Genomic DNA, 11,291 nt, shown 5'->3' with positions numbered 1-11,291 from the left:
GTGGAACCCTGGATTGGATCCTGGAACAGAAAAAGGACACCAATGGAAAAACACATGAAATCTGAATAAATTCTGTAATTTAGTGAATAGTATTATACCAAAGTTAATTTCTTAGTTTCTGTAATTGTATAAATTATATAATTTCTCTGTACTATCTTTGCAACTCTCCTATAAGTCTAAAATAATCTCAAAATAAAAAATGTTACAATAAAACAAAACAAAAAGCTTTATAGAGCTATACATGAAAAAAGGTGAATTTTATTATATGCAAATTGTACCTCTTGACTTAAAAAATAATATCTATTCCTTATGATAGCCCTTTAAAATATATTCATTAGTTATATTAAATATATACAAATACCTTCTTAATTCATCTAAATAATATTTAATCCACTCAAATAAAATTAGTAGTTGAAGTAATCAATTAAATTTGGTAAACCAGCCATTCACTAAATTGACTTTCAGGGAATCAGCTGCCATCTGAGAGGGGAACATGGTTCCAGCCGTCCTGTAATTCCCGAGTTCCTCTTCCACTTAAGAGGATTCTGAGAAAGAGGGAGGCCCCACAAATGGCAGGAAACTTCCTGACTCTGAATGAAAACAAGCAGCTATAATTTTCTGGACAATATTGAACGATGCAGGGATGGGAATCAGCAAAGGAAGGAATATGGGTATTCTCATTCCAAGCCCGATGGGACTCTTGGAGGTGAACTAATTTCATCTGGTCACTGAGGAAATCTTGGTGGGTTGAGGGCATTCAAGTAATAGCAGCAAGGAGATGAATCTGCAGGTAGGAAATGAGCCACTGAAAAGGACTTGGGTGGATGACTGAGAGAAGAGGGCAGTTCTAAGATAGAGATTGGGGGACTTTCCTGGTGGTCCAGTGGCTAAAGCTCCATGCTCCCAATGCAGGGGGCCGGGGTTCAATCCCTGGTCAGGGAACTAGATCCTGCATGCTGCAGCTAAGATGAGGCGCAGCCAAATTAATAAATAAACATTTTTAAAAAGATAGAGAGATTGGGTATTTCTCCCCCCTCATCAACGCTCCTCCTTGCTGTTAAGGACCAAGGTGCTCTGTGCCCTCTGACATCTAGCCCTCTTCTCACCATGCACTATCCCCCAGGCAGGCCTGCCATAAACCCTCCTTGGTCGCCCCAACCTTACCACTCCCACCTGTGGAAAAGGAAGCCCAAGCCCCTCCCTGAGCACTGAGACATTGTGTGGGGGACAGCTTTCATCTAGGGCTCTGCATCAGAAAGCGATGCCACCCACGCTGACAAGTTTGATCCCCTGTTATGCTCAACTCTGGGCTCTGGGCAGAGCCAAGATCCCCTTCTTGCACTTATGACATCTCTCTTCTGCCCTGGCCCTCCTCTGCATCAAATTCATCTTCCCTTGATTGACAGAGAGTAAAGGAGCAGGCTGTTCCTCCCTGAAAGAAGGAAGGAAGACCCAAGCATCCTGGATTCCTTTGGTAGCAGCACATATGAACCCCACAGCCACTCTGTGCTTAAGGAGAAGGAGAGATAGAAAAAGTAGAGAGAAGGAGGGAGGAAAAAGCATCCTGGGTTCCAGCCCATGTGGATTCTCTTGAGATGAAAAAAGAAAATGTGCTGCCTCATCCCTTCTCCTGTTGCTGCTTCTATTCCGGTGTTTGGAACTGGGTGAGTGAACTATTTTTGGAGAGAAGAGTGCAAAAGTTCCCCAAGGTCTGGAGAGGTAGGGGCCAGGATCCCTGGAGAAGGAACCTCTTAGGACTCAGGCAGGGCCAGTCTTGAGTGAAGGTGTGGAATAGGTGAGAGAACCTTGGGGAGCTCCAGACCCTGGTACCTACCCCCAGTTCCCTGTCACAGGGGAGTAGGTTCCGATGGTCCTGTTCATTATCTTTCTCACATCCTCTTTTAAGGAAATTTTCTGCTTTTCGTTATTTAGACCTTAAGTTTCTGTATTTCATCTCTCCTTGGGAAATGAAATATTTGAGCCCTATTTGAGGAATCTGAGGAATCGGCAGCAGGTAGGGGGGAATTGTTTTAAGCAGAGGAGCCGAAAACTCCAAAATTTATGCCATGTGGGCTGCACTTATTCATAAGAATAAAAACTCCCAGTCCTGATGCCCTGCAGGTGGAGGTGGTGGGAGGTGGAAAGATCCATCTCTTCCTTCTACTTATACCCAATACAGTGCTTCTATCAACCCCAACCAGACCACATCCACAGCCCCTTGTGACTTCTCCTACCCTCAAACCACCTTGAATATTACCTGCCCTCAATCTTGCCACTTTGGCCCCAGATCTGACCCAGGAGCTGTCTCATTCTAAAACATATACCAAGCCACGACCTGGATTCAATCTCTAATAAGAATCATGGCTCCTGCCTCACTTGTTTACCAGAGACCCAGGCATAACTGGATGAGAGGTGACACAAAGAAACATGGAGTCTGAATACCCAGATTATTGAAATACCAACCCAGGGGGAAGGGAGGTTTAGAAAGAGTCAGGCTTACTTTTCCATGGAAAGAGACCAGAACCACAAAGGGCAGAATCAAAGGCTGGGTGAGAAGATCTTCTAAGGACATGACTTAGCTCTGGATACTCCATATTGTAGTGCATGTTGTAGAATGTTTTATCAGAATTAAATCTAAAATATCAAATGATCCTTAACTCAAATAAATAAAATCACATTATATGGGGAGAAGTGTCATTTGAATGGGCAAGACACTTGTGAAGAATAATAAGCAAAGCAGATGATGATGGGCCATCAATGATCCACATTAAAAGAGACTTTTTTTGAGTAGGAACAAGCCAAAATGTTTCCACTAAAGACCCAGAGATCAGCCCTGAAAACTCAAAGACAAGAGAAAACTCTTATCACTTTTTGACCCAGGGACCACTAAGGATCATGTCACTGAGGACCCAGGCATGACAGAGGACTACACCACCCCAGACCCAGGAACCACGGAGGACTACACCACTCCAGATCCAGGGACCACAGAGGACTACACCATCCCAGACCTGAGGACCACAGAAGATTATACCACTAAACATCCAGACACTAAACCGGAGGGAACAGATTCAGTAACAGCAGTGAAACCCCCTGGGCTCCTGACACCCATCAGAATCACCTGCATTTCCCTGGCTGCCGCTGCCGCCACTGTTGCACTCTTTGTTGGATTCGGCTTCCTAGTGGTCAGTATGTGGCTCTGAAATGTGAAGGACATTATGGGAATAAGGGCACTTGAGGAGGATGAGGTGGGCAAGGGGAGCTGAGGCATAAGAAATTGTCAAAGGCGAGGAAACCTACATAGAGAGAGCTCTGCAAAGACGCAGAGAGACACAGAGATGGAGAGAAAGAAAAGGGACAAGAAGCATAAAAATTGAGGGCAGAACTGAGGGACAAAGGAAGGTGTGAGAGACAGAGGGAAAAGGAGAGAGGAGGGAAGGGAAAGACAGTATGGAGAGAGATAAAGCAGACAGAAAGAGGACCATAAAAACACAAATATAGTAAGACATGGTGAGAGCTGGAGTGAGGCTTAAACTATTAAGTAAATACAGATGTAAAACTTTGGAAATTTTTATAAGAAGATGAGAAATTGGTCGGATAAGAGAAGAGGAGAAACTGGAAACATTTTTGGACATCCACTCATGTCAGAAATTATGTTATTTTGTATTAACTACTACCCACTCTGGAATTCTGCAGAAGATTTTTTTAAACCAGGATTGGGTAGGTTTTTATGAGCAGGGCTACTCTGTCTTGGAGAGACAATGGGTGACAGCTCTCAAAGGGGGGCTCTAGGTGTTTTTCTGTCTCTGAGGGGCCTTGTTTCTAAAAGGGGAGATAAAAGGACTCCATGCCAACCCTGTGACTTCCTCTTGCTGACTTTCAGTCTAAAATCCAAGCTTTCAACTTCTGGCCTCTGCTGGAAATGGAAGGGCCGGCCCTTTGGGGCCATCCTGACTGAAGGATGAAGTGCATGCTGGAATCTCAGCAGGGGCGGTTTACATGATTGGCCAGCTCATGCAGGTCATTAAAACCTCATTCATTCCTGTTGGTCACTGATGCCATTGTGCACTGATCTCTGCCCCAAGAGGCAAACCCACAGTGCAGGATCAGTTTGTAAGTGTGATTAAGCCAAAAGTAATGCTTTATTCAGTTGAAGTGTTCAGTTTAATTCCACCAAAAGCACACCATGAAACTAGGGCACTCTGAAGGATGGCTAAGAAAAGGAAAAAGGGAATGAAAGCCTTCACATGTACTTGACACACGCATGAATCACGTTCAATATTCATCAGTAGAGGGAGGCCCTTCTTAACTTCACTGTAATCACAAACAAGTGGCTTTTTGATCATGTGGCTCGTGATGAAAAGTCAGATACTCTCGCTCCAGGTTGGTGGAGTCTTTTCTCACTCCAAACCAGGACTCTAAGTCCTGGCAATGGCACCTTCTTAACCTCTTAGAGAGACTAAAAACAAGAGATGATTCAAGAGACTCAGTGTACAGAAAGTAAGAGGAAAGTTTGTATTACCAAACTTGCTAAATTTTTAACTTTTAAATATTTGACCAAAAAAAGTTTTAAAAAAAGAATTATCTGTATTTCCATCCCTCCCCCGATTCCACTGATCAAAATAATTTTATTTTTCCTACATGACTTCAACATTTTTGGAAATTGTGTATCTTTAGTGGTAAGTATCAGGATCTGAAGAAAGTGGTAAATAGGAAGGAGAGAGATGAGATAGAGATGAGTTGAATAGATCTTTATAAATCACAAACCACCAGGGTTAAGAGAGGAACCAAGTCTTAAAAACAAACCACTTTCTTTCTCCCTAGGAAAATTGTCTCCTGCATCCATTAAATCCATCCACCAGAGTTGTTTATCATCCCCATGCCATGGATTGGCATGCACCATAAAGAGGATCCCAGCAGTGGCTACAGTTGGTTCTAGAGCAAACCAGACTCCTCAGCCACTAAAGGACCATGAAGTATGATGTGTGTTGTCCTCAGGCCTCCACTCCCCTCCCCCAGTCTGGAGCCCTGGAATCACCAGATGAGGAAGGTGGCCGGCCCTGGGAATAAGCATGTTAGGGACACTCAGAAGAATGCCTGTCTTCTCTGAGTATTACCTAATTCTGGCCATGGTTACGCCCTCAGGAAAATTGCCTTATCTACCAGGTTTAGTCATAAAAACTATTTGGGGGAGATACGCACAACTCAAATATAAGAGATATTCATTAAGTATTATCAAAGAAATAAAGCAAATATTTGTTTCAGTCTAGGTCACATATCTAAATCCATTCATTTAACAAAACAGTTATTAAGTGCCCAGCAGGGGTCAAACACTCCATGCCTTTCTGTTCATCTCGGTCTGTCTAGCTGAGGGATACAGGTTTCTGTTCTCTCAAAAGCACCACATCCAAGTCCTCCCAACACCCAGGCCAAAAGACCGTGTCTACAGGAGGTAGCCCACCGGTCACTCATCAAGTATGAATTGAGTACCAGTTGGACTAGAGGGAAATTCAGTCTTAGTTCTTTTTGCTGCTTCCACAGATCCCGGGGTTGTACATAGGATAGTGGCATAAGGGTACATAGGATAAGGGAAACTCTTAAAGTCAACTGGCCCATACTAATTACCCCCAAGACACCCATGTCCCTCTGGGTCAGCAGTTCTGCCAAAAGTGCAGGGGCTTTGCTGAGTCCACCTCCCTCATCTTACCATGTAGCCTCCATCTCCAGAATGTGGCCACCTCTGCAAGGTGCTGCTAGGAAGGGGGGCATGGTTCCTGCCTTTAAGGACCCACAGAGAGATGCATGGCCATCTGGTCTCTGGACAATACTGAAGGTAGAAAACGACAAGGTGAAGACGCTGCAGAAACATCCCGAAGGAAAAAAAATGAAGCCTTAAAGAGTAAGGGAAATCCCGCCCTTAATCTTGGGACCCTGAACTACAAGATTTGGTAGTTGGCTTCCAAGTCATACTACTCATCATACTCATTGTGACACTTGTAATTTGCTACATATATCTATGTGTGTCATCTATTTAGTGACTGTATACAGCTCACTCCAGCGTGTGAGTCCAGCCACACTCAGCTAATCCTCCGTTCTTCTTTATAAAGCCCAATGTTTAGAGAATGTCTTTCTTTAGTTATTGTTAAAGGGCAGTACAAAATCCAGGTGACCCCCCCCAAAAAAAAAAAAGAAAAATCCAGGTGACCCCAACTGGCACATGCTGTTACTGTGCTGCCCAGATTGAGGAGACTGAGCAAGCACACCCCTTAAAGAATTGTTCCTGAACAGGATTTACGCCCATTTGTCACGTCTCACAAAAATGTCTGCGAATGCACATTCCCGTCCAGTCTCCCATCTTTACAAACGAGAATGTTTGGTGAAGTTGTCCAGCAATAGTGATTCAACATTCTCCCTACAGAAGGTATTGTTTGATACCTTAATAACAGTTATTTTTCTAATCTAGTCATGATCTGTTCTGTGATTTATCTAAAACCCCTAACTCTAGGTCTATGTATCACCATATTTATTTCCTTTATGGAGTTGATCACTAGTTGAACTTCTGTTTTAATTTATTTGTTCACTGTATATCTCCTTCCACTAGAATGTTAATTCCTTGAGAATAGGGGTCTTGAGTGCAATATATGAAACGAGTTGGCATTCAGTAATGATTTTTCTTCATTTCCCCCCATTACATTAGCGTTTTAAATGTAGTCTAAATGGTTGTCATCAAAAAGAACACAAATAAGTGTGGCAGGGGCCTGAGCAAGGGTTCTGTCCCCGCTGGGCTGCCGCCCCTGTTGGGCTGCCACAATGGAACTCGGCGCCCGCTGAGTACCGCCGGGAGCAGCTGCAGTGGGACTTGGGGGCGGGGAACGTGGAAATGCAGGACATGACTCCCAGACATTTCGTGTCCAGCTTCCGAGTCCTGGTGGTGTCGGCCAAGTTGGAGGGGAAGCCGCTGCTTCAGAGACACTGGCTTGTGAACACTTGCCTAGCAGAAGAGCTCCTGCACATCCATGCCTTTGAGCAGAAAACCCTGACCCCAGAGCAGTGGACCCATGAGCAGCAGAAATAAGGGACCCGGACCTGCACACCTATTAAATTATGAATCAGGCCCCCACCCCCCAAAAAAAAGAACACAAATAACAAATGTTGGCCAGGATGTGGAGAAAAGGGAACCCTTGCACAGTGTTGGTGGGAATGTAGATTGGTGCAGCCTCTTGTGGAAAACAGTATGGAGGTTTCTCAAAAAATTGAAAATAGAAGTACCATATGACCCAGTAATTCTACTCCTGGGTATATATCTGAAAAAAACAAAAACACTAATTTGAAAAGATATATGCATCCCAATGTTCAGAGCAGCACTATTTACAACAGCCAAGATATGGAAGCAAACTAAGTATCCAACAGATGAATGGATAAAGAAGATGTAGTATACATATACAATGAAGTATTACTCAACCATAAATAAAGAAGAAAATTTTGCCTTTTGCAACAACATGGATGGACTTGGAGGGTATGATGCTGAGTGAAATAAGTCATACAGAGAAAGACAAATACTGTATGCTATAACATATGTGGAATCTAAAAAATAGAACAAACTAGTAAATATAATAAAAAAGAAACAGACTCACAGATATAGAGAACAAACTTAGTAGTTACCAGTGGGGAGAGGGGCGGGGGGAGAGGCAAGATAGGGGTAAGGGATTAAGAAGTGCAAACTACTATGTATAAAATAAATAAGCTACAAGGATATATTGTACAACACAGGGAATATAGCCAATATTTTAAAATAACTATAAACCTAAAAATTGTGAATCACTATGTTGTACACTTGAAACTTATATTGTACATCAACTACACCTCAATTAAAAAAAAAAATAGTCTCATCTTAAAAGTTTCAATTCAATGGGGCTTCCCTGGTGGCGCAGTGGTTAAGAATCTGCCTGCCAATGCAGGGGACACGGGTTCGAGCCATGGTCCGGGAAGATCCCACATGCTGCGGAGCAACTAAGCCCGTGCGCCACAACTACTGAGCCTGTGCTTGAGAGCCGGCGAGCTACAACTACTGAAGTCCGTGCGCCTAGAGCCCGTGCTCTGCAACAAGAGAAGCCACCGCAATGAGAAGCCCGCACACTGCAACGAAGAGTAGCCCCCGCTCAGAGTGGCGGAGTGGAAGTGGAAGAGGTGGAGTTAAACTCAGGTCTTCATTCACTGTTTACCTCATTAGAGCTGAATCTCAAGTGATGAATAACTGCTCAGCACCCTCCTCATAAAACCTTTATCCTTCAGCTTTTTCTTCTCTAGGCTTTCAGTGACAGGTCCTTGGACCTAACCTTTAATCTGTTTTGAGTTTTGAGCCAAGCAAGAGAAACCAGACACCCTCCCCATCCTTGGGGAGCCCCCAGCCTGAAAACGAATTTTGGACACGCAGACACAAATAAACCCATATCCGTGTGTACAATGAACAGTAGGAAATGTGTCGTCAGTTCTGACATTTACAGCATTAATTTGCCCTGACAGGTTCATTCTGCTTTTTAAAATATTTGCAGCATCTCAGGCCTCACCCTCGAAAGAATTTGAAGACTGGACACAAGTAGAGTTGCTCCATTTTTGGCTTAGGACCCCACCCAAGAGTTTTTAAGGCAGCAGCCCTGAATCAGGGCAGCTTCAAGGTATTTTTGATTTTCTCCACCCAGGAGAGTTTTTCAGCTCCTCTGCTCTACCCATGGGAGAGATGGTGCGTGATGATTCACTTAACCATCCACCAGATCTTTACATAGGACACATATGCCAGTTACTATGTGTGGCTCCGAAGACACAGTGCAGAGCCATATAAACAGCTTCTGCCTTCAACGTGCCTGGCGGAAGCTCGTGGACATTGCTGTCATGTAGATGCAAAAGTTATGAAATATCTTAATGTTCTACACCCTCTTTGGGAACCTTAAAAGAAATTCATGGAGCTTTCAGCAGTGACATTTACCATCAGTCATGTAACCATATGGGGCAGCAAGCAAAGTGAGGTACAGATGCTCCCCTGAGTAGAGGCATTTTCTCTCACACTGAGACCACAACAGACCCATTCTTCCTTGTTCTGATTAGTATTCACTGCTTGTGTTTAGCTGCTTGCAGTTGATTCCCGATTTGTGAATGGAGCTGAAGTATAATGCATCGTTGGATACTGGATCACAGAGCTGCAAGTGTTTAAAAAGCAGAACTCACTAGTGAAGTCAGACAAATAACATAAATGTCAGGATTGATGAAAACTGGCATTAGAAAAATTTGGATGTGGTAAAATTGTTAAATTGACATGAATGAAGTTTTAATCTGAATATAGAGCTAGCATGGGAAAAGAGATAATGGGGGTGGGGGGGAATGCAATGAAAAGAGACCGTGGAAACAAATGGCCTGAACAAAAAGGGGCTCCCAGACTGCCTGTATCTTCCTGATTAAATGTCTTGATGAGCCCTCTAGTGGCAATGGCTGGGTAGTGTTCCTCTGAGAGATGAGCGTCTCTTGGAAATTGATCGCCTAGAGGATCTCAGGGGAAGTTGGCTTGCATTACCATCTCACAGTGTCACACACCAGCTCCCTCCTTGTCTTGCACTTGCTGGGCACTGAGCACAGCATATGTCAACATATGTCTTGTAATTTATAAAATATGATAAGTGACTTTTGGTGAGTTGCTTAACATTTCTGGAGCTGTGTTTCCTTACTTATAAACAGCTACACCATTCATTCATTTACCCATTCATTCATTCTACACATATTTACTAAATGCCAGCTCTGGGACAAGCATTGACTTCAGCACTGAGGCTACAGTAGTGAACAGGTATCCTACCTTTGTGGGGTTTTTGTTCTAGTGACTGTAGGATGTCTGATGATTTTTGCCACAAATGAGTTCCTCATTTTTTGACCATAGATGAGTTACAGACTGAAAACAGACACCAGAAAAGAAAAAGTCAGAAAACCTGGGTTCTGATCTAGTTCTGCCCCTTTATAGAGTGTGTAATCTCTCTCAGCCTTAGTTTATCCATTAATTAAGTGGGGTTATTATTGTCTGTCCTGCCTAGATCACTGTTAAATCAAGAAAAAGCTATATTTTTTCTCATAGCACAGTCCTTCAAACTACATGTAATGACAGTCAAAACAGCAATGCAGCTGTGGAAACAGTGCCCATGGCAACCAATGGTCCTGTCATTCTTTCCTGTCCCTGGATCAAGAAAGTTCCAGAGTTTCTCTTGTCATTTTCAAGTGTTAAGCAGTATTGTTTTATATACATAAATGTCTAATCCAGAATAATTTGTCACCTTCAGGTGTTAAACAGTATCATTTTATATATATATGTATATATATTTATATATAAATATATATTTTGTATACATAATATCTATGTATTATATTTGCATATATTTGTATATATATTATATATATTTGTATATATATTACAATTTGTATATATACATTTGTATATATGTATATATATTTATGTGTATATATATACAAATGCTATATATACATAAAAATGCTATATATATAAATGTTTTATGTATATATATATACAAATGCTATATATATATAAAAATACTATATATATAAATGTTATATATATATATATATAAATGCTAAAGGACCATCCCAAGAGGCACCTATGTGGGACAATAAGGGATCAACAGGTCCAGATTGAAACAGGAGTTTGGGGCCAAGGCCTCAGGAATAAAGAGAATTCCTTCACCTGGCTACAGAAGTCTATGTCCAAGAAAAAGATAAAATTGATTAATTGTCATGCATTTGAATGGAGAGGAAAACTACACTGTTGAAGGAGAATTTGGTGAGAGATTAGTGATAAATTTATATACAAGCCATTAAAGGAACACCAAATATATCTACATTGTTCTGGCTGTCATTCCATAAGGCTCAGCTGAGAACTTGCTCCTTCAGCCCTTCTAAAGATTTCAAAAGCTCCTAACAGTCTTTGTAAAATCCCTTCCTGTTTAATAAACCTAGAATAATCTCTAGTTCCTTCACTCAACCCTGACTGATACAGCTTGTTATTAAAAATAGGAAGATAAAAGCCAACTGAGTATTGAAATGTTTGCATCTAGCGAAAGAGAACTAAAGATTGGGGAAGTGGTAATAAGGACCACAGCTTTTTGTTATAAGTCTTGTAGGACCTTCTGCCTTTTAAAATTATATACATGTATAAGTTTGGTAAAAATTTAAAATAGTCAAATGAGCAAAAGCACATTTGGGAAATAATATACAGTAAGACATATACTGGGTTTAAAAAATAA

General features: G+C 42.0%; 2 pseudogenes; both read left to right on the top strand.

Moving 5' to 3' along the window:
• Window positions 1-1,261: 1,261 nt before the first annotated feature.
• On the top strand, window positions 1,262-2,416 carry LOC137774090 (protein PBMUCL2-like; annotated as a pseudogene).
• A 499-nt stretch (window positions 2,417-2,915) lies between these two features.
• LOC137774089 (bolA-like protein 2 pseudogene) lies at window positions 2,916-7,072 on the top strand (annotated as a pseudogene).
• Window positions 7,073-11,291: the final 4,219 nt, after the last annotated feature.

Source organism: Eschrichtius robustus, chromosome 12, assembly GCF_028021215.1.
Source record: "Eschrichtius robustus isolate mEscRob2 chromosome 12, mEscRob2.pri, whole genome shotgun sequence".
In the NCBI taxonomy this organism is placed as follows: Eukaryota; Metazoa; Chordata; class Mammalia; order Artiodactyla; family Eschrichtiidae; genus Eschrichtius; species Eschrichtius robustus.
The sequence above is the reverse complement of the archived record's forward strand: the minus strand, read 5'-3'. Positions and strand labels throughout refer to the sequence as shown.